The sequence below is a fragment of the Molossus molossus genome, unplaced genomic scaffold, assembly GCF_014108415.1.
Source record: "Molossus molossus isolate mMolMol1 unplaced genomic scaffold, mMolMol1.p scaffold_m16_p_1, whole genome shotgun sequence".
In the NCBI taxonomy this organism is placed as follows: Eukaryota; Metazoa; Chordata; class Mammalia; order Chiroptera; family Molossidae; genus Molossus; species Molossus molossus.
In genome coordinates this window covers 57450756-57470478 of record NW_023425344.1, presented here as the reverse complement: position 1 = coordinate 57470478, position 19723 = coordinate 57450756, and the positions used below count along the sequence as shown (strand labels likewise).

Genomic DNA, 19723 nt, shown 5'->3' with positions numbered 1-19723 from the left:
TCAGAGAGATTAAGTCACTTGTCCAGGGACACACGGTGCAAAGTGACAGGGAATTATTATACAACAGTTGTGATCTTTTTACCAAGGCTGAAAAACCAATCTAATTATGAAAGCAGGCATTTAAGAGCATACAGTTAAAAGAAATTGCATAACCCTTCAAATAAATTCCTCTGCACACATCCGGGATGACCATCTGGGCTTATCTGTAATCCTGCTGATCCCTGGCTTCATTTTCCCTGAATTTCTGACCACATCCTCACCACATATTATTAGCCTAGGGCATTCCAGAAACAAAACAACTTAGTTCTTGGCCCTGGAGCCAATCTGCTCTCTATGGACATTTTTACTTTTCTTAGCTAAACTGTATATTTGGATAAAATAAAAATATGAACCAGAGTGGTATTTATTCAATGCAGTGATCACTCTTCTGCTCAAAATGAGAGCAGCTGCAGGGCTTGCGCAATGGGCAGGTTCGGGCCAGACCCTCCAAGGAAGCTGGAAGTCGGGCTCCCTCAGGCGAGAGCCTGAGACCAACTGCAGAAGGAAGACCAGTGCCCTGTGGGGAGCCCTGGGTTGGGAGCTCCCACCTTAGGTTCAGCCAGTGCACGCTGAGTGCTCTTGGCCACTAATACCAACCAGAACCCATTGGCCATTTACTGCTAGCAAAAAATACCATTATCTAGCCTTCTTTATATGGCATTGCACTGAGCATTTATGCAATTACCTATATTAATTCTTAAAACAATCCAGTGAGGGTCAGGCTATTATCACCATCTGACAGAAGAGATTCTGGAAGCATTGCGGGTCTTTGTAATGTGCCCAGATGACAGGGAGGCAAGAGGAGAACCCAGTTCAACCTAACTCCAAAGCACGTGCCATGGACCCCTCCTCACACTGCCACACACGCCCCCTCCAGCTCGAAGTTCATGTCTCCTTCAGGTGCGCGGAGAGGCGCCGGCAGTGCCCAAATGGTGCACACCACACACGGGGCACCCTCTCTGGGGGCTCCATCCTGCCTCCCCAGACAGTACTTGTCAATCACCTCCATTTCTAAGAGAGGATACTGTTATCACTCACAGTGGAACAATGAATAAAAGAGAACATTATCTTATTAAATACTGAGTAAAATAATTTCTTTAATTATATGTGTGTATCTGTGTGCATACACAGACACACATTTATACTTAGTAAGTACAAATTGCTGTTTCAAATAATTCCCTAGAACCGACAGGGCCTATAAAGGGCCTTTGGACAATTTGCTGTGGCCATGTAAGGGGGAAGCATCAGACTTCACATCTTTCCTTAAGCTGAGGAAAAACAAAAAAAGAAATAATCCAAGGACTATAAAAGCAACTTAAGTATGCAGCTGACCCTTGAATAATGTAAGGGGTGGGGGGTAGGGGCACCTATTCCCCACACAGTTGAAAATCCACATATAACTTCTGACTCCCCAAAAACTTAACTACTAATAACCTATTGTTGACCAGAAGCCTTACCACTGTATTCTTGCAATAAAGAGAAAAGAAAATGTTATTAAGAAAACCACAAGGAAGAGAAAATACATTTACAGTGTTTATTGAAAAAACAATCTATGTAGACGGGCCGGTGTGGCTCACTGGTTGAGCGTCGACCTATGCACCAAGAGGTCACTGGTTCGATTCCTGGTCAGGGCACATGCCCAGTGGCCCTGACCCCCAGTGGGGGGCATGCAGGAGGCTGCCAGTTGATGTTCTCTCTCATCAATGTTTCTATCTATCTTTCCCTCTCCCTTCCTTTCCCTCTAAAATCAATAAAGAAAAAATATTAAAAGAAAAAAATCCATATAAAGTAGACCCTCACAGTTCAAACCCATGTTGTTCAAGGGTCAACGGCAGTTTGGTCCTGACTCAGTTCAGGAAAACCTTAGCCTAGTGGGTGACATGAGAGGCTTCTTAGGCATTAGCTCTGTTCCTTTGGAGAGTTTTCTTGTGGGGAAAGGGATGTTTCTCCCGGATGTCTCAGCACCAGCAGCCTCGAGCCTCTGTGTGCTGGGGTCCCCTCCTCCAGTGCAGGCTTCACAAGGGACTGATAGCTTCTCGTGAGGTCCCCTTCACGCCCAGGATCCCAGCCCCTAGCATCGTACTGGCACACAGTAACTACACACAACACAGTTCTTGAATGAAGAATTAAACAAATGGGATGGAAAACTGCTATAGACTGAATGTTTATGTCCCACACAAAATGTATATGTTGAAACCTAATTCCCAATGTGACAGTATCCCTGGTCCCTTTGCCATATGAGGTTAGAGCAAGAGCAATGCCATCTATGAACTAGGGAGTGGACATTCCCCAGACACTGTGTCTGCTAGTGACCTGATCTGGAACTTCCCAGCCTTCGGAACTGTAAGAATAACTTCCTATTGGTTGTAAACCACCTGTCTACAGCTTTCTGTTAGAGCAGCCTAACTGGACTGAGACAGAAGCCCACACTTGTAAGAACTATCGAGTGACATTACCCCCTTGCCCTTTCCTTTCTCACAGCTCTGGGAGGTCCCATGGGGACTTTTCCCTGGCACACATAGAAGGGTGGGACATCAGTGGGGTCGTGTCAGGACTGGGGTTCCCCCGAACTACTACTCTGGTTCAAATGTTGGTTGCACCATTCATTGGCTACCTGGCCTTCAGCAAGTCACATAACGTCTTTGAGCCTCTTCCTCATCTGAGAACCGAAGCGATGAGACGGAGTGCTATCTTACTCTAAGTGTTAAAATCCTACTTCCAAAGTCATTCTCAGCCCCGAATCTCCCTTGGGTTAAAAGAACATACAGTTGATCCTCACTGTTCAAGGAGTCCATGGTGAGTTCACTTACTGGCTCGAATTTATTTGTAACCCCCAAATCACTACTTACAGCACTTTCCTGGTTATTTGAGAACATGCACAGAGCAACAAAATATTTAACGAAACTGATATACACAGCCCCAGCTGAAATAAAATAAAGTGACCCTCTGCCTTCTTGTTTCAGCTCTCATAGTGTCCTTTTTGTATTCTATTTAGGGCTCTTTTTCAAATGTTCACGCTTTTTTGTTGGTGATTTTGCTGTTGAAAATGGTCCTTAAGTATAGTGCCTAGCGCTGTCTAGTTCCTAAGCTCAAGAAGGTTGTGATGATTCCTGCAGGGAAAATACGTGTGTTAGATAAGCTTCATTAAGGCATGAGTTACAGTGCTGTTGGCCATGATCTCAGTGTTAACAAATCACACATATATATTAAATAAAAGGTCTTTAAACAGAAACACACATAAAACAAGGTTATGTATTGATCAGTTGATGAAAATGTTGTGAAATACAGAATCTGTATTTCCCCTAGGAGCAATGGTTCAGTATTTGCTAATTCAAAGTTTGTGGTGACTTTATAGGATACAACTATTGTGAATAATGGAAAATGACTGTATACTCACAGTCAGGGCTTCCTCTACACCTATGTACATGGCAGCCCCTAGCGCTGCACAGTGTACAACCTACCCAACCTCGTGCAGCAGCACCATTCTTGAGATAGGATCTAGTTAGAATGAACATGGCTGAGAAAACAAAAATGGAAACTTCTATCCTTAACATACCCCAAATAAAAAATAAAAAAACTTCTCTAGAACCTTTAGTCTGTGCTCATGATGAGATTACTGCATGTGGCCTGGGCTCCTGACATGTGTATACCCATCTGGGAGCCTGGGCACCTCCTGAAATGCCTTTCCACCATCCCGCTTATGCTAATATAAGTATTCTAAATCTTGCAAGAAAAAACTCAAGTGTTTCAGTTTGTAACTGTTATTAATAATTGCAGAGAGTGCCCCCATGAGAAGGTTCTCCACAAATCCAATGCAGCAACACAGGACAGTAACAATGAATAATTCATGGACACACGTAGGAATCCAACTAGGAAGATATACTGGGAGATTTCTTTTTGAAAGGAGAGGAAACACAAGAGCAGAAAAAAAAAGACAAGAAAGAGAAGGACAGTTTTGGAAGTAAATGCTACTTGAGAAGGGTAGGTTATCACCAAGGTGGATCAAAGTGTGTTTCCTTTTGCAAGCTGGGGTAAGTTTTTGTTTTTGTTTTTTCTTTTATAATATTATTTGTAATGATAAGTCTCAAATATATAGTCAGCCCTACCACATCGCTTATGGTACAACAATCTCATACAATTAAACCCTGCCAGCCTGAATTGTCCTCTGAGGCTGTCAAAATGAGGATAAAATAAAAGAACATTCTCCTTAGACTCTGAACTCAGATGTGAAGGCTTAACTCCCACTGATACCACTTTGCTAAGTGGCTGTCCGTAAGTGGTTTATCTTTTGAACTGCAGATTCCTCATTGTAAAAGTGGGGGTAATAACAGCACCTACACCTACCTGCATAAAGCTGTTTTGAGAATTAAATGAAATATTGTCTATAAAGCACCTGATACCATACTAGAATATGGAAAATGTCATTTATTAATATAATTGGTCAATTGCATACAGATCTAAGTCATGTGGGGGCTTTCAATTAGCAGGAAAACCCCCAGAATGGCACACGCCCACAGGAACATCTTGGAGTCACCCACATTAAAGGGCCGGTGCTGGCAGGAGAAAGCAGCAAGAACAGCAACTGTCTTTTGAGTTTCTCAGGCTTTCGGCTTCTTTTCTCTCGTTGCTGAGTGAGGGTTAATGACTTCCCAGACACCAGAACTAATCCTACACGGAAAAGCGGTGTGACCACAGGCCCAGCACTCAGAAGCCACAGTGACACCCACTGACGTGAAGAGGGACAAGTGACGTGAAAATCAACACGAGAAAATGACTGGCAGACAGAGGAAAACACCTCCAAGGCCAGTCTTTACCTTGAGCAGCTAAGGGGAGGAGAATTACAGAATTCTGAGGCTCCAAGAAAGGGATGCTATGTCCAGTGCGTCCAGCAGCCTCCTGCCTACCACAATAAAAAACAGTCTCGGTTATGTTCTGTGGGAAGCTGTCCAATAGTCCTCACTGCAGGAATGCTTACAATGGAATCTTACTTTAAAACCACTACTTCTGAGGAGAGGAATCATAAAATACATCATTAAAAAAGGAAACAGAAAGAAACCTAAGTACTGGCATCAGCACATCAGAGCACACTGTGCCCTCCCAGAGCCAAGCTCAGGGATCCTCCAGGTCAAATATTAAAAATTCGTGTGCAAGATGAACAAGGCTGATAAAAGAAAAGAGGCCAATGTAGAGCTAAAGACACATTGTGTTTCTGTCATCATCACTGATCATTGATCTAGTGAGGCATTGAATCGTGCTCTTTCTTTCTCCATGTTGAACACAATGGAATTATAGGCTTTGGAAAGATCTTTTGGTTCATCCACCTTCTAACATGACTGTGAATCCTCAGTATATGCCTATGGTTTAAAGAAAGGTGAGAGAGTTGAGATGGGACATAAGAGTAGTCCACAAAAAAACACAAAATGGATGTGAGAATCCCAGTTCACTCCTTCCCATCTTCTTGGGCCTTACCAGGATTGGTCATGGGCCACCTTTGCTCTCAGTCTATCAGCCTATCTGTTGCTGGCATCTCTTCAACCCCACTACCGACCCCATGGAGTGTGAGTTCAGTGACATTCCTGCCAACATCCTTATCTTTCTCACCCATGTACCTTTTTACATAGCTCCCCACAAGCCAGTAACTCTGAATCAAACCTAAAATCTGATCTCTTGGGGCTGCTGCATACAACTAGACAAACCTTGCATACCCCTACATTGGACTTCAGTTCAGATTTGTGATTTCACTTTGCAGCTGGACCCTTGACAGGGTCACTAATCCTTCTACTTATCCTTGGTCCGCTTCCTCTTTCTGAGTCTAACCCACAAGCTAGAACAGTGAGGGCTTCCTGTTTAAAGCTGGGGAAGAGGAGAAGATTTTGAGGGCTGGGTCATGCCCTAGATGTCTTATCCAGAAATCCATTTGCAAAATCGTTGAGCTGTGGAAAGACAAGAACTAAAGTTAGGAAGTACAACTGAAGTTAAATAGGCAGAGAAACTGATTGTATGCCTAACTGGAGGTGTTTAGGTTGACTTACAAACAGAGAGAGGGCTGAGAAATCAGAAATCGAGGAGCTAGAGAACAAAGTCAGGTGTAAAGCCAGCAGACAGCTCCAAACCTAAACTTGTAAACATGTGACCATCTAGCAGGCCCATTCCTTCTGTGCCTTGTGTAGGCCAAACCAAGCTAGGATCCCTCCCATTCCACTCAGTGGTTCTTCCAACTTGAACCACTCTTTACAAACCCTTCGTCATCTCATGCAAACCACCCCAATTACCCAAAACCACTCTCCAACCTGCCCACCACAAACTCATCTGAACCTTCCAAACTTGTCATCTCTTCTTTTTCACTCCTCAGTAGGAGAGATATTCCTCCTTCTGTCCCAGGCAAATCTCTTTGTCTACTCTCTATCTATCCCCTTCTGATGCATGAATTACCTAAGTGAATCTATAAATGCTCCTCTCTCCTACATCTCCAGATACTCCTGTTCCTCTAAATGTCTCCTTATCATACCCCAAAAAGGTGCCACAATTCTGCAACATTTAAATTGAGATCGTCATTCATGCATTCCTTTCACAAGACCAAGAGAGCTGCACCGCTGGACTGAGAGCTCTGAACACCCCCGTGCAGATCACCTGGTGCTACTGCTAATATTGCCAGAGATGCTTATTTTTGTTTCTGCTTTGTTTTAAGAAAGGGCACAATATGGACCACCGAACAAAGACCTGATTTACTACATAAACACTGAACTAATTCTCCAGGGAAATAGGAATGAGGTTGTTTTCCCAGTCAAACCTCAAGTAAAAGCCAAGAGCTACTGGCTGCCCTTCTGCCTCCCAACATCCTCTTCAGGGGGTCCCTGATCTGCACAAGGTAGATGAGAGGGAAAACCACCAAGAAACACAAGTTAGTATCAATAAGGCAACAACCTTATAGACCTAAACCACCCACAGTAAGACAAAGCAAAGGGATTTTACAGGCGAAGTCTTGGACCACACTAAAATAATACAAAGCTTTAATAGCCTGTTTAGTATGTTCATTTAATAACCCCCCGGAGATGGTCCCAGGTACCTATTTATCAGCAACTGCTTAAATCCATGCTGAAGTTATTGCATAGTGCTTGATTTAAAACTCTAGCTAATGCTGAAAAAATAATTTCAGATGTTCCCATTCTTTTAGGCTACATGCCCGAATAAGTCATTAATAACTAACCTTTTTTCTTCCCACTTGAATCTATGCTACTAGTCACTTAACGCCACTGGGCTCCCTGTCATGATGCTCCAACGCTCCAATGCTCCAATGTTGTTTGCACTGCAGTAGATTTCTGCCCTGGAAAGCAAGTCAGAGGGAAACATGTCTTCCTAACACCAACATATCATCTTCTCTGAGCGGCACAAATTTGGCTTCTGCCTACGCTGCTTTTGTTATGAAGACTTAGCACAGGCATTTTTAACACAACAGTCATTCCTCTCACTAGATCACGTAATTCCTCTATAATCATAAAGACACAAATATGTTCCTCATTTTCTACTAAAAAAAAATAGTACAATAACTCTATACGTATGGGTGAGAATGATAGGTGGAAGGAATAAAGAAAAATAGTCTGGGATAAAGAAATATAGTCTGGACAGGATGGAGGAATGTCAAGAAAAGCTGAGCTGAGAGGAAAAGTCTAAGACAGCTGTGCCTGGCTTGATCAACTAGATCTAGCTGAGGAGTTTTCTATAAATTTAAACCTCTACAGCAAATCCTATGTGATTATATATCAGTATCAGAATTTTAATTCTGGCAAGAATTATTCCTCTGAAAAAATTTTTTACCCAAGGCACAATGAAAGCACATGAGAATGTAGCAAATCTTCGAAAATTGTGTATCATAAAAAAATATAACTTCTAGTTCATGTGTTAATAATATCTGAAAGAAGTCAGAAAATATCAGAATCAAAAACTTGGTTTTCTTGGAACTATAGCTCAATGACTAGCAGAAATAATGCTACTAACACGCAAGCTGCTAGCACACTCTCCCTGGAGCTATAAGCTGCCTAAGGACACAGCCATGTCTGCCTCCGTGTGATCAGTGCCTGGACCCAGGGCAGACACTCAGTAATTGTCTATGAATGAATGGGGTTAATAATGACTGACTATTGAGTTGAATAAACTTTAGGGTTGGTTACAACTTCCACAGTTTTAATTTTTTGACATAGAAGAATGGAAGTAAAACTAAAGTTTGAACCAAAATGATTCTGAAGACAATGGAGCCCACAAAATGTATAAGGGGTGACTTGGCTGGACTTGATCAATACCATTATCACGAGCAATATGTATGCAGCATGCGTTTGTGATCCGAGCTATAAAAACTATTCAATACAAAAATATCTGGTCTATAGATTCCTCTGTATAGGTCCTATATTCCTGTTATCTACCTTATACTTTTATACCTGAAGTTTAATGTAATCATTCCAGTTCAGAATTTATTGAGCGTCTTGCATATGCCAAACACCATGCTAAATAGAAGTGGGTACAAAATGAGCAAAAAAAAAGTTGGTCACTGTCAATATGGAGCTTAAAAGTCTGAATGGATGATAGAAATGTAAACAAAAACAAGCCCCAAAAAAGTACTCTATACAGTAATAGAAGGGTATGTAAGAAGGGATTAATGCTACATTTCGGAGGGAAAGCATTATAAGGAGAACAGCCCGGGCAGAGTTCTGCTTGAAAGATCAATTCGAATTGCCAGGAAGACGAGGCAGAGATGAGCAGGCCAGGAATACAGGAAGAGAGCAGCATGAGCAGACACAGAAGTGAGAAGCAGCTTCATGATCGGGAAAATCAATAAGTCGGTGCCAAGGTGGAGAATGAGAGCGAGACAAAGAATGGAAGGTGAAGAGTTAAGAGTTGGGGAGAAACTAGATTAGGATAGGCCTTGGCAACCTAGCTAAGAAATTTGGATCTCATTCTAAAATCAATGAGGGACCACTGATGGTTTTAGGCAGGAGGAGGTGAGGGTGAATTTTAGAAAGATTGCACTGGCCTCAAAACAGCCTTAGTTACCCCAGACGACGGAACCTTCCTTCTCCAGACTCGGAGAGTATTTACTGCATCACCCAGGTTACCACTAGAGCCATCTAGTTCTGGAACTCTTATTCTGTGTATGCAAGTCTCCATTCCCCAATTTAACCTCACATACCAGGAGGCCATGGGCCATTAGCCAGATTGTATCTTCATTACCCAGGGACTACCATAACATCCTCAATTCAGTATCCACATCCAAGACCTTTCTCCTCAATCCCAGACCCTATATGCAACTGCCTGATCAGCATCTCCCCTTGGCTTTTTCACAGATGTTGCAAAGTGACTCCTCTAAACCCGCTCGTTCTCCTCTGTTCCTTCTCCCAGTGAATAGTATCACTGTTCACCAGGTTGGCCTGAGCCCTGAAACCTGGAAATCACCCTTGATCCTCTTCAATTACCAAGTCTTACTGACCTTGCTTCCTAAGTATCTCTTAAAACCCTACTCTTCCCCACCCCAGAGCTATGGCCTTGGTCAGCACCACCATCATTCACTCTCACCTCATCCAATCTGTTCTCCAGACCATAACCAGGGCACTGCAAATCTGATCACAGCTCTATAAGCCCTATCTTAATTCCTAAAACAAAAGATTGACTTAATTTAATAATACAAAATAAATATATTTTAGAGGTCTCCATGATGCACAGGAAGTTGCTAAATGGTACACTATGTCAATACACTTTCTTCCTTGACCTTTTTACTTAGTCACTGTTCCATGATGTATGCCTAGACATGTGATATGATTAAAAATATGGATTAATACTCAAGTTGTATAATGTGCTGGATTCAAAAATAGTAAAGAACAGAATAAGATTTGAGGACAAGATGGTGGGCGGGTGTAGCACAGTGCAGGTAGATAAAACCAGAATTGTCAATAGGAAGAGTATCAAGAATTTTTTGTATCATACACCTGTCATACTCATGCGGCAGGTGCTACAAGTAGATATGGTTCTTGTCCTTTAGGGATTTAGACTCTAGATTCTGGAGCCTAAGATAAGCAACACATGTTCAGGCCACATCAACATCTTTAACTTTTAGCATCCCAAGGCGCATCATCCAAGAGTGATTCATATTCCAACGGTAATCGGTGGCTTTTCTGAATGAAATCTGCCACGCATGCTGCGATGCAAAAAGAAACAACGGAGTCTACTGTGCTGCTTTAAAGAAGCACAACATAGCTGTTTCACTGCAAAACATACACAGTCGAATCTGAAACTGAGCTCAAGCATAGCCAGAGAAGTCTTTGTTTATACAATAAATCTAAGGAGTGGCAGAGAGTCTGATAAAACACCCCTTGCCTACTACACAGCAAGGGAATAAATCTCCCGGGCAGGGCTGGCTAATTCCCGCACTATATTAAGTGCTTTCACATTGTATGCCAGGAGTATGTTTGATTACATTACTTGTTGACTAGGGCCCTGTGGACTCATGAAAGGAAGAAAAGCAGGCTATCACTGTGCCAAAACCCCTCACCCTAACCAGGGTTCCCACTCTGTTACTGAGGCCCCCAGAACACTCCTATGATGTGGGGGGCTTGCTTTAAGAAATTTAAACCTCAGCATGAATTAAGCATCTATACTGGACCAAAATGTTCAGAGGAACTCGTTTTACTTTAACCCACCCTACTGCGCAGGAATCCTAACCAGACCTCTTCTCACTCTTGTTATATACAAATGTGTACATGTTGCTATTGCTCCCAGGAGAAAGGTCATACCAGGCTGCACCACTGATCACTCAGCTTCCAGAGAAGGCAAATTTGGTGTCAAGACTGGCGGAGAGGTTTCAGAACTTTCACTGCATCCCCCCCAAAACCTGGTGGCCCAGAAAAGTAAAATACCAAGGCAACCGAGGGCTCTACTATTTAAGGATCCCTGACTATCTTCGTGGATGTCTTCCTTGATTTGTGTTGGGCTTAAGAAGCCACATTTGAATTTCCCACAAAGTAGCAAAGGCCATCGAGCCAACACCAGAACCACCATCACTTCATCCATCTCATCTGTATAGTTTGAGATTTGGTCCAAACCTAGGTTCTGACCCCACTTTTAGCAAGATTTTAATTTAACTGAGACTACATCAGAGAAAGTCTAGAAACTAAGCCTAAATGTCCTAAGATTCAAAGACTCAGTGGCCATAAATAGACCCCTATGGTCAGCAGCCACAGAGTATGCTCAATCCTGCACCAAAATACCCGATTTCAGCTTTGAGGTCAGACATGTACAGAATGGCCTCCTCTGAACAAGACCGACCCAGGCTGCAGCTCCGCACGCAGGCCATTCCCCCGAGAAATAATTGCCTTGGATCCCAATGGAGAACGAGTCAGGGCTGACCGGAGTTTCTCCCTCTTACACCACCTCCCACAGGGGAAATGACAGGAATGATAAAACATGAAAGGTATTTTGATAATCACAACACTTTCTGAAAAACTCTAAATTAAACCTTAGAGATAAACCCATATAGAGAGCAGTGCCCTGCTGCCACCATACCGGAGGACAGTTATTTGTTCCAAATCACATATAGTTTGTAGTTGTTGTTGTCTCGTTATTTATAAGGAAAATTATTTATTCAGGTTTAAGATATTTGGCATAAACGCTGGTTATAAGAAATTAGTGAGCATTTGAAAGAAACCAAACATGATGTCAACTTCAAAATGAGAAGGATGTAAGAAATTCATCAATATGCTTACGCTATGTTCTAATATGTCCTGGGCAATAAATAGTTAAGAGTCTGAGATACATCCATTTGTGACTTTAAAAAATTCTCCCCATTGATCTGATTAATGCAAAAGGATAAGGAGTAAACAGAAAAAAAAAGATATCTTTTCCAATTCTGTTTCACATCAGTAGACAAACAAGGAAAAGAGAAGAAAGCAGCACTTCCTCTCTCGTCCATATAATGGTACCAGCTGCTCCTGGAGACAAAACCTTGAACACCCATTACAACGCCAGCTGTCAGTCAAGAGGGCTTGTTTGCTACCTGACAGCAAAGTTCTCGAAAGCAGAGTTTCCCATACACTGGTCCATGGACCAGTCATTAAATCACATGTGTAACTTGTTAAAAGTCAACATTCAGGACCCCACTCTTGTCCCACTGAATTAGCGTCCTCAGAACTTAGGTGTCTGTGTTTTTGCTGACTAACTCTAATACAAAGTCAGGCTTGGGAACTACTGTGCTAAAAAGTCTGAGCTAACCTTGCTGACATAGCTTTTGGGGAACCACTAGAAATATAATAAAAGTATCAAAAGAAAACAATATTGAGTATAGCCATTTGATTGTTCTGGTTTGACCATTTCATAACTGCACCAACTAACAAATAAGTAGCCGTGCACAGATCTATTTGGTTAGGACATTACGTATTACTACTCTTGTAGTACTTCCACAAGCTTATCTGGAGGACAAGATATTAATGATTTGAATCTTAATTCTCTCTCTGTGTGTTGTACATAAATGTTTTCAAAGCCCATTCATAAGCCAGAGGCCTAAAAAAATAGCTATCAGGAAAGAGTCACTTAAAACTCAGACTGCTAAGCTATAAAATTTAATAAGAGAAATTGTAGATCTATGATCTCCAGATATATGGATCCCAGAGTATAAATTAAATGTGTAAATACGTATATGAAGTGACTGTGTGATGCCTTTAAAAGCAATAGTAAAAACCAGATTCTTAATATGTATTTGTTGATTATTCGTTAGCTTCATTTATTCAGTCCATTTTCTATATGGCTTTTTGACATATAATAATATTTTTACAGTTTTTAATCAAGTATCAGAAATATGCTGACCACATAAAATTAGATATTTCTCTTCCTACTTTGAAAAATGCTTAATTCAACTAAAATTCAGATTCTTTATGTGAAAAACAGAGAGAAAAGTGCAATATACGCACTAAACTGAAGGAGATTATCAAAGAAATTCTCAATATAGTGTAAAATCTGGATGTCAAAAATTCTGAAAATTGCTTTTTTATTGTTTTTAAAAACCTACATTCTTGATTTTTTTTTCCTGATCCACAATCCGTTCCTCTCACCCAAGCACAGCTTCGTATGGGGATGGAAATGGGACTGAAGTAGCGCCCCGCCATGTCACTGTTTTTCAGTGTGTCCGGTTTCTACCTTAACAAACGAATCAAGACTTTTACATCATTGCAAACCAGAACCTCCTCTTACATTTCATGCTTTATGCCCTGACTTCCATGTATTGTTGTTTCAAATTTTATCCTATCTCCAACACTTGCATTTTTCTTTCTGTGATGTTAGCCCAATATGTTTGAAAACAATGGTGAGGACATTACATCCTTTCCTGCACCATCTGTAGTCAAAAGAAAAAGTAAATGCATGTGGGTTTTTGTAAGTACCAAGCGCTCTCCCTCCCCATCCCCTCTCCTCACTTCCTCCCATGCCCTCTGAAAGGAGCAATTAGAGAGCTTTCCTGTCACTGAGCTTTCCATTATATTGAAAGAGAGAACAAAAAAGCACATACAGGGTGCTTTGAACAACCAAATTTCTAGAACTTCATGATGCCTGTCAACCACCCCATCCCTCTCCTCTCTTCCAAAATACGGATTATGAGTGAATGTTACACAATCGAATAAAAGCATACCAGGCAAGTAAGACCAACAGTCTAGAGCAGATGTGGAAGGCAACTATTCCCATCAAACATTTACTCTGCCAGGGATCATGCCAAGCCAAGCCTGAATTCTGGCTTCCTAACAAGATTAAGATTCTTTCAGACTAATAGGAGTTATCCACAAGGAGCCACCTGATGCCAAACGAAAAAACTGGAGAACAGCAGGTTTTCTAAAGAATCTGGATCTACAGTAAAGAAAAACTGAAAAGGAAAACAACCCACTGCTGAGAAAACAAATAAATTGGATCAATCTAAATGAGAAGAACAATCGATGAAAGCAGGCAAGATGCAGCAAAGTTAGGCTGAGCATTTTTCTGATAGTCAGGATTAGTTCAATTCTATGACAAAATATGACAATATAAAACATTCTATAATATTAGCAGAAAAATGTGGTAGGATGTGAAACATGGGATAAAAGGTATAATTTCAAAATAAGGCTTATTTTCTTTAATATATTATTTAAGGATGCATTAAGTATTTGCTTTCTCCCCTTTTAGTTAGAAGGTCCTGTGATGTGACTGTAAGTTCCTGGAAGACAAGAATTTGGCCTTTCATTTCTATACCACCAAAGCCTAGCTTGGTAGACATACTAGCTGTGCAATGAATTTCTGCTGAAAGAGTCAATCAGTTTCTATCTCATCTTTCTATTAAAGGATATAACAATAGAATAAATTAACAAACAACAAGAAAGTGAGCAAAAATGCACATGGTAAATCACTTGATCTTCCTTGAAAGACCAGACCTATTCATTCAAATAAAAGACAATGGTCTGCATCGTACACAGATAAAATCTGGTGGTAGCACCGAATCTCTCTCTTCCCTTTGTGTTTGCCAAGATTGTGTTTCCAGACTTCTCACTATCTCCTAAAATTATTTTGCACATTATCGAGCAAACATATTAAAAGTAGAGTGACCAAGAAAACTGTGGTGAGTCTGATGTTAGCTTGGCTCATGTGCAATGCAGCAGCCTCTTGAGGGGCTTCTGTTCAGATTTATTCCTAAACATCTTATTTGCTCCTTGTGTCTAATGTCAAAGTTGCTACAACCACTCCTGGAAGAAGCAGGAGTAAAATACTGAATACAAACACTGTCACAATTCCACAGCAATACAGAAGGTTCTAGCTGAGAGAACTAAGCTAAATGAGCATTAAGCATGGGGGAAGCTACTTTCTAAAAGTGGGCATTCCAGCCAGTTGATCCCATTGCATGCTGGGTACAGGAAGGTACTGTTAGCTGGCTGGTTGGACATAATCTTAGCTCCTCCCAGCAGTATTACTGATCTGCAACACTAAAGTGAAGAATAATAACACACTACTCTTCATTAATGTATATCCCTCACTAGTCCCATCTCTCTGTTCTACCTCCATGACATCCCCTTATTCTAGGGGTTTAAAAAACTATGAGAAATAATTGTCTACACACAAAGACCTACAAAGTCAGGTGCCAAACATAACCTCTCAGAAGGCAAGAGAGGATTGGAAAACACAGTTTTTGAGACTCTAGGTATATTAAAATGCTTTTAAAATGTACTAAGAATGTTTTATTTAACAATTAAAATCATCTGATGAATGTCTTCTTCCAATATTATCCCTGTATCCAATAGTTAGTGGCTACTGGAGATTACATAAAAAGTTTAAATACTGGTCACTTCATTGTTGCAAGACTGGCTTTGTTCAGAGTTCCCAAAAAGCCACTTGCATAGGCCCTGACCCCAAGATACTATATTTGCCTCACTGTCCGAAAGGAAGAGGCAGAGAAAGCAGTTCATTGGAAGCAGATTGCTGGTTCCTCCACCTCTCTTTGAGCTCCAGAATGAGCACAGGTGGGTACTAGTATATTGCAGATGTAGAAGATAAAGCCACATCCACCACACCATCCCAAAGCATTTTTTGTTATTCAACAAATGGAATGCAAGTCTAGATTATGTTTTCACTTGGTTTAAAGAATAAGAGAGTTGCTCAACCAATGTTCAACTTCTGCACTTATTTCTACCCTAGTTGAAGCTATTTCACTCTTTTGACCCCTCCCCCAGATCTTAAAATGGGGTGAGTGCACTCACTATATGGCAATAAATTTAGATATGGCTGACTGAGAGGAATCTATAATAATGTGGGAACTTTAATCTTGAGGTCATAAAATCTTTATTGTAGTCTTTGGTACTTGATGTATTTGGTTTATACAGCTTATTTCTTTAAGGTTTTTTTTTTTTTAACCTTATTCTCATTCTTTAAGCCTTTTCTCCAACTTTCAGCTTTTACTTTAACTACACTGTTTAGCTAGAAGTTAAAATATCTTTAGAAGGTGATGCCCAATGCCACCCTAATTTGGAGAATTCAGAGGAATTTATAGTCATTCAATAAAGTTCATGCTCAGTGTGATAATGACCACAGCCAACATGTATGGAATAAATCCAATTAGCATATGGGTACTTAGAGTTCATTCATTTAATATGAAGTGACATTTTGATAACTAAAGAATTAAGCCATTAGCACTCTCTGGTTACAACCTGTCTGACAGATTCTGGGCATGAACTCCACTAATTGAGTTTTCAAGGACTTAGAAGATTAGTAATGGGGATACACCCTGCACTGTTTCTTCTATGGAAGTATGTCTGCTGGTCCCTTGGAAATGGCTTCTTTTCTGAGAAGTCTGTAAGGAGGTATTTTTAACAGTTTAGATAACGAAAAAAATTGTTCCAATTTTTGGTTCTTATTTTTCCTTTTGAAAATCACCATATTTGACCTTGATCAAAGTTCAATTGGTTTGAGCACTTTGGAAGTATGCCATTCAAATTAAAAGATGGTATTGATATGAAGCTGCAATTTTAGGTCTTGATGGGCCACTGCAGTCTAATTTGGTATATTAAAGGGTATTAAAAGTTTGGTATTTTGAAAGATTCAATGAATAATTGCTGAATGACTAAAGCAGACCAATGGACACTAGCAGAATATTAGAATCAAAACTTCTCAGTTCTTTAAAAACTTTCTCCAGATAGAAGAATTCCTATTTTTACCTAGGCAACTGTTAAAAATCTCACTAACAACTTGGATGGAAAAAATGTTAAAAATTATACTTTCACTTTGAAATTATAGGGGTGCAGGGAAAACCAAAAATCAAGTTTTAGGTTCTTACAGATGTGATCACAGGAATATCAAGTAATTGTACCTTCTACTCCTACAATGTTCATCACCCCCTAAACAACCTCAAAACCATTGTGCTGTCTTATGACTATATGTAAAAATATAAAGAAAAATATGAAATGAATGTTGAAGCAAAAGCAAGTACAATGCAGTCTAATCCTAAACTTGCCTCCAAGTCACAGCTTGATTTAAAATATCTTCTTGTATAAATGTTTCTCAGCTTCTCCTGTACAAAAAAAAAACAAAATCACAATAATGCTTATTGGGTCAGCTACCAGATCTGTGTAGTAAAGGTCCTATGTAAATTAGTCTTTTTTATTGTTGTTGTTAATTCTTATCAGAATATATTTTCCCACTGATTTTTAGATAGAGTGGAAGGGAGGGAGGGAGAGAGAGAAAGGGAGAGACATCAATGGGAAAGAGGTACATTGATTGGTTGCGCGCTGCACAACCCCTCAGGGTTGGGGATCAAACCTGCAACCCAGGTATGTGCCTTTGACTGGAATCGAACTCATGATCCTTTGGGCTATGGGCCAAAGCTCTAACCACTGAGAAAAACTGGCAAGCACTGTAAATTAGCCTTATAACAAAATATCTTTTTTTTTTTTTTTTAATCAAGTAATTCAGCTTTTAAAATTTACATATGTAAAATGGCCCCCAGGTTAAGCATCTCAGCAGTTCTTACACTGCCTCTCCAGCTTCCATGTCCCCCAAAACAAAGACTTAGCTTCTTCCCTTCTCTCGCACACTGTTACTTCACACTCACACTAGCCTAGGGTGGAAGGACAGTAAGCCTTTAGGCCAACATTTCTTGACTACATGTAATCTTCAGTCTTAGCCTCAATGACTTTGATTGTACAATAGAGATAATACTACTCACACCTTGTAGATAATTGTGAGTTTTAAATTAGACAAGATATATAAACACCAGGAGCCAGAATTATAATTTGTCATATCCAATGCAAAAGGAAAACACAGGGACCTTATTCAAAAACTACTAAGAATGTCAACAGGGCAACAATAGAGCATGAACCCAAGAGCAGGGCCCTTCTGAGGGTAAGATCTGGGCAAATGCACGGTCACACACTTGTTAAGCTGTCTCTGTCCAAGAGGGTTGGAAGTATTCAATAAATGGTAGGTATTATTAAAGCCAAGATGCTTCCTTTGAACTGAACTTTTAACTTTTCAGAGTGTTTTCATGAAGAGATAGTTTTCCCAGCAGAGACAAGACCCTCAGAGAGTGGATATATTGAACAACTGCAGGAAAAGCCACTGAATGTCTGTTGGCCTACATTTCATCATATTCAGAACAGTGGTTGACTCAGAGAAGTGGTTTTCAAACTATGCTTTGAAACTATGCTCTGAAGAATCCTTGGAGGGCCCTCAAGGACAGAAAGGGCAGGTGAAGAGGAGCAAGCTGAGTAGGTCACTCTTAATTGAAACAGTGACTCTGTTTGATGTTCTTACCTTTTTTTAAAAAAAAAAAAATGAGTTACATGAAAGTAAGTGAAAGATTGGATTTGTTGAGTTTGCAGTCCTTCCAATTTTAAGTTCTATGCCCTATTTGTTATTATAGCTTCACCATAACCTTGTAAGTACAGTTATGTGTTGCTCAACGACTGAGAAACATTCTGAGAAATGTGTCATTAGGCAATTTTGTCATTGTGCAAACATCATAGAGTGTACTTACCAAAGGTAGATGGTTTAGCTTACTACACACACACCTAGGCTGTCTGGCAGAGCCTGCTGCTCCTGGGCTGCAAGTCTGTACCGGGTGTGACTGTACTGAGTGCTGTAGGTGACTCTAATGTGCTGTGCTATGATGATACAATGGCTACAACATCACTAGTTGATAGGAATTTTTCAGCTCCATTATATAATGGGACCACTGTCATATATGCAGTCTGTCATTGCCCGAAATGTTGTTATGCAGCACATTCCTGTATAAGGATAGAAATGATCATTTCCAGTCTAAAAAAAAACAAAAAACAGAGAGGGTTAACATCTTACCTAAGGATGGATCACTAACAAACTCTACCCTCCCCATCCCAACAGCAGTTTCTGCGTGTCTCCTCCAGTCTCCGGGAAGTATTTCCTCTAAGGTGACTACAGTGTCCGTGTGACCACACTAGAAGAGGGCTATGAACCAGGCAGAATTAGAGAGAGGTCAATTCAATATGATAACAAGCCATTTCCCCCATTTATACCCAAATCGGGCCTCATGTATATCCGACATCACACTCCCAACTCCAGAATTCTCATTCCTAAATCCCACTCCACCAAGTTCCTGACTCGTCACCTGTTCCTTCACGTGGGGGCTCCCACGCTGGAACCACGCTCCCTGGCCTGCAGGCCCACTCTACCACCTTCTCACTGTAACCTGCAGCAAGAACCTCTCGGCCAGAGTTTTCTCACAGGGTTATTAGAAAGATTAAATGAATGAATATGTATAAGACACTTGGAACAGTGCCCGGAACATAGTAAGTGCCATATAAGTGTTTACTGAATGAATAAATTAAACAAACACATTTTTATTTACCTCCTACCTCATGTGCCCCTTCACCTCCATCTTTTAAAAAGGTTGTTCGAACTGATTCCCCAAGAGCAGGGGAGCTGAAATAGGGGCCAGGACGAGAGCAGTGCCCAGAGCCTGCTGTCATCCTCTAATAACACACCTCCCGTCACAGCCATTATTTCTGTCTGGAAGGGCCAGTTATAGAAGCGTTCCAAATCCACTTGCTCCTACACCCACATGTCATACCCTCTTCAAGTACTGCATACACATGTGATCATGTAAAAATAAGTTTCTGAGGCCGCCATCAGCTTACAAATGGCCATAATGCACAAAGGCCATCCC

General features: G+C 40.8%; 1 protein-coding gene across 1 annotated transcript in view; it reads right to left on the bottom strand.

Annotated features, from left to right (window-relative positions):
- FRAS1 (Fraser extracellular matrix complex subunit 1) overlaps window positions 1-19723 on the bottom strand; it is a 432882-nt gene that overhangs the window by 372913 nt on the left and 40246 nt on the right. The gene's annotated exons all lie outside the window — the stretch shown is intronic.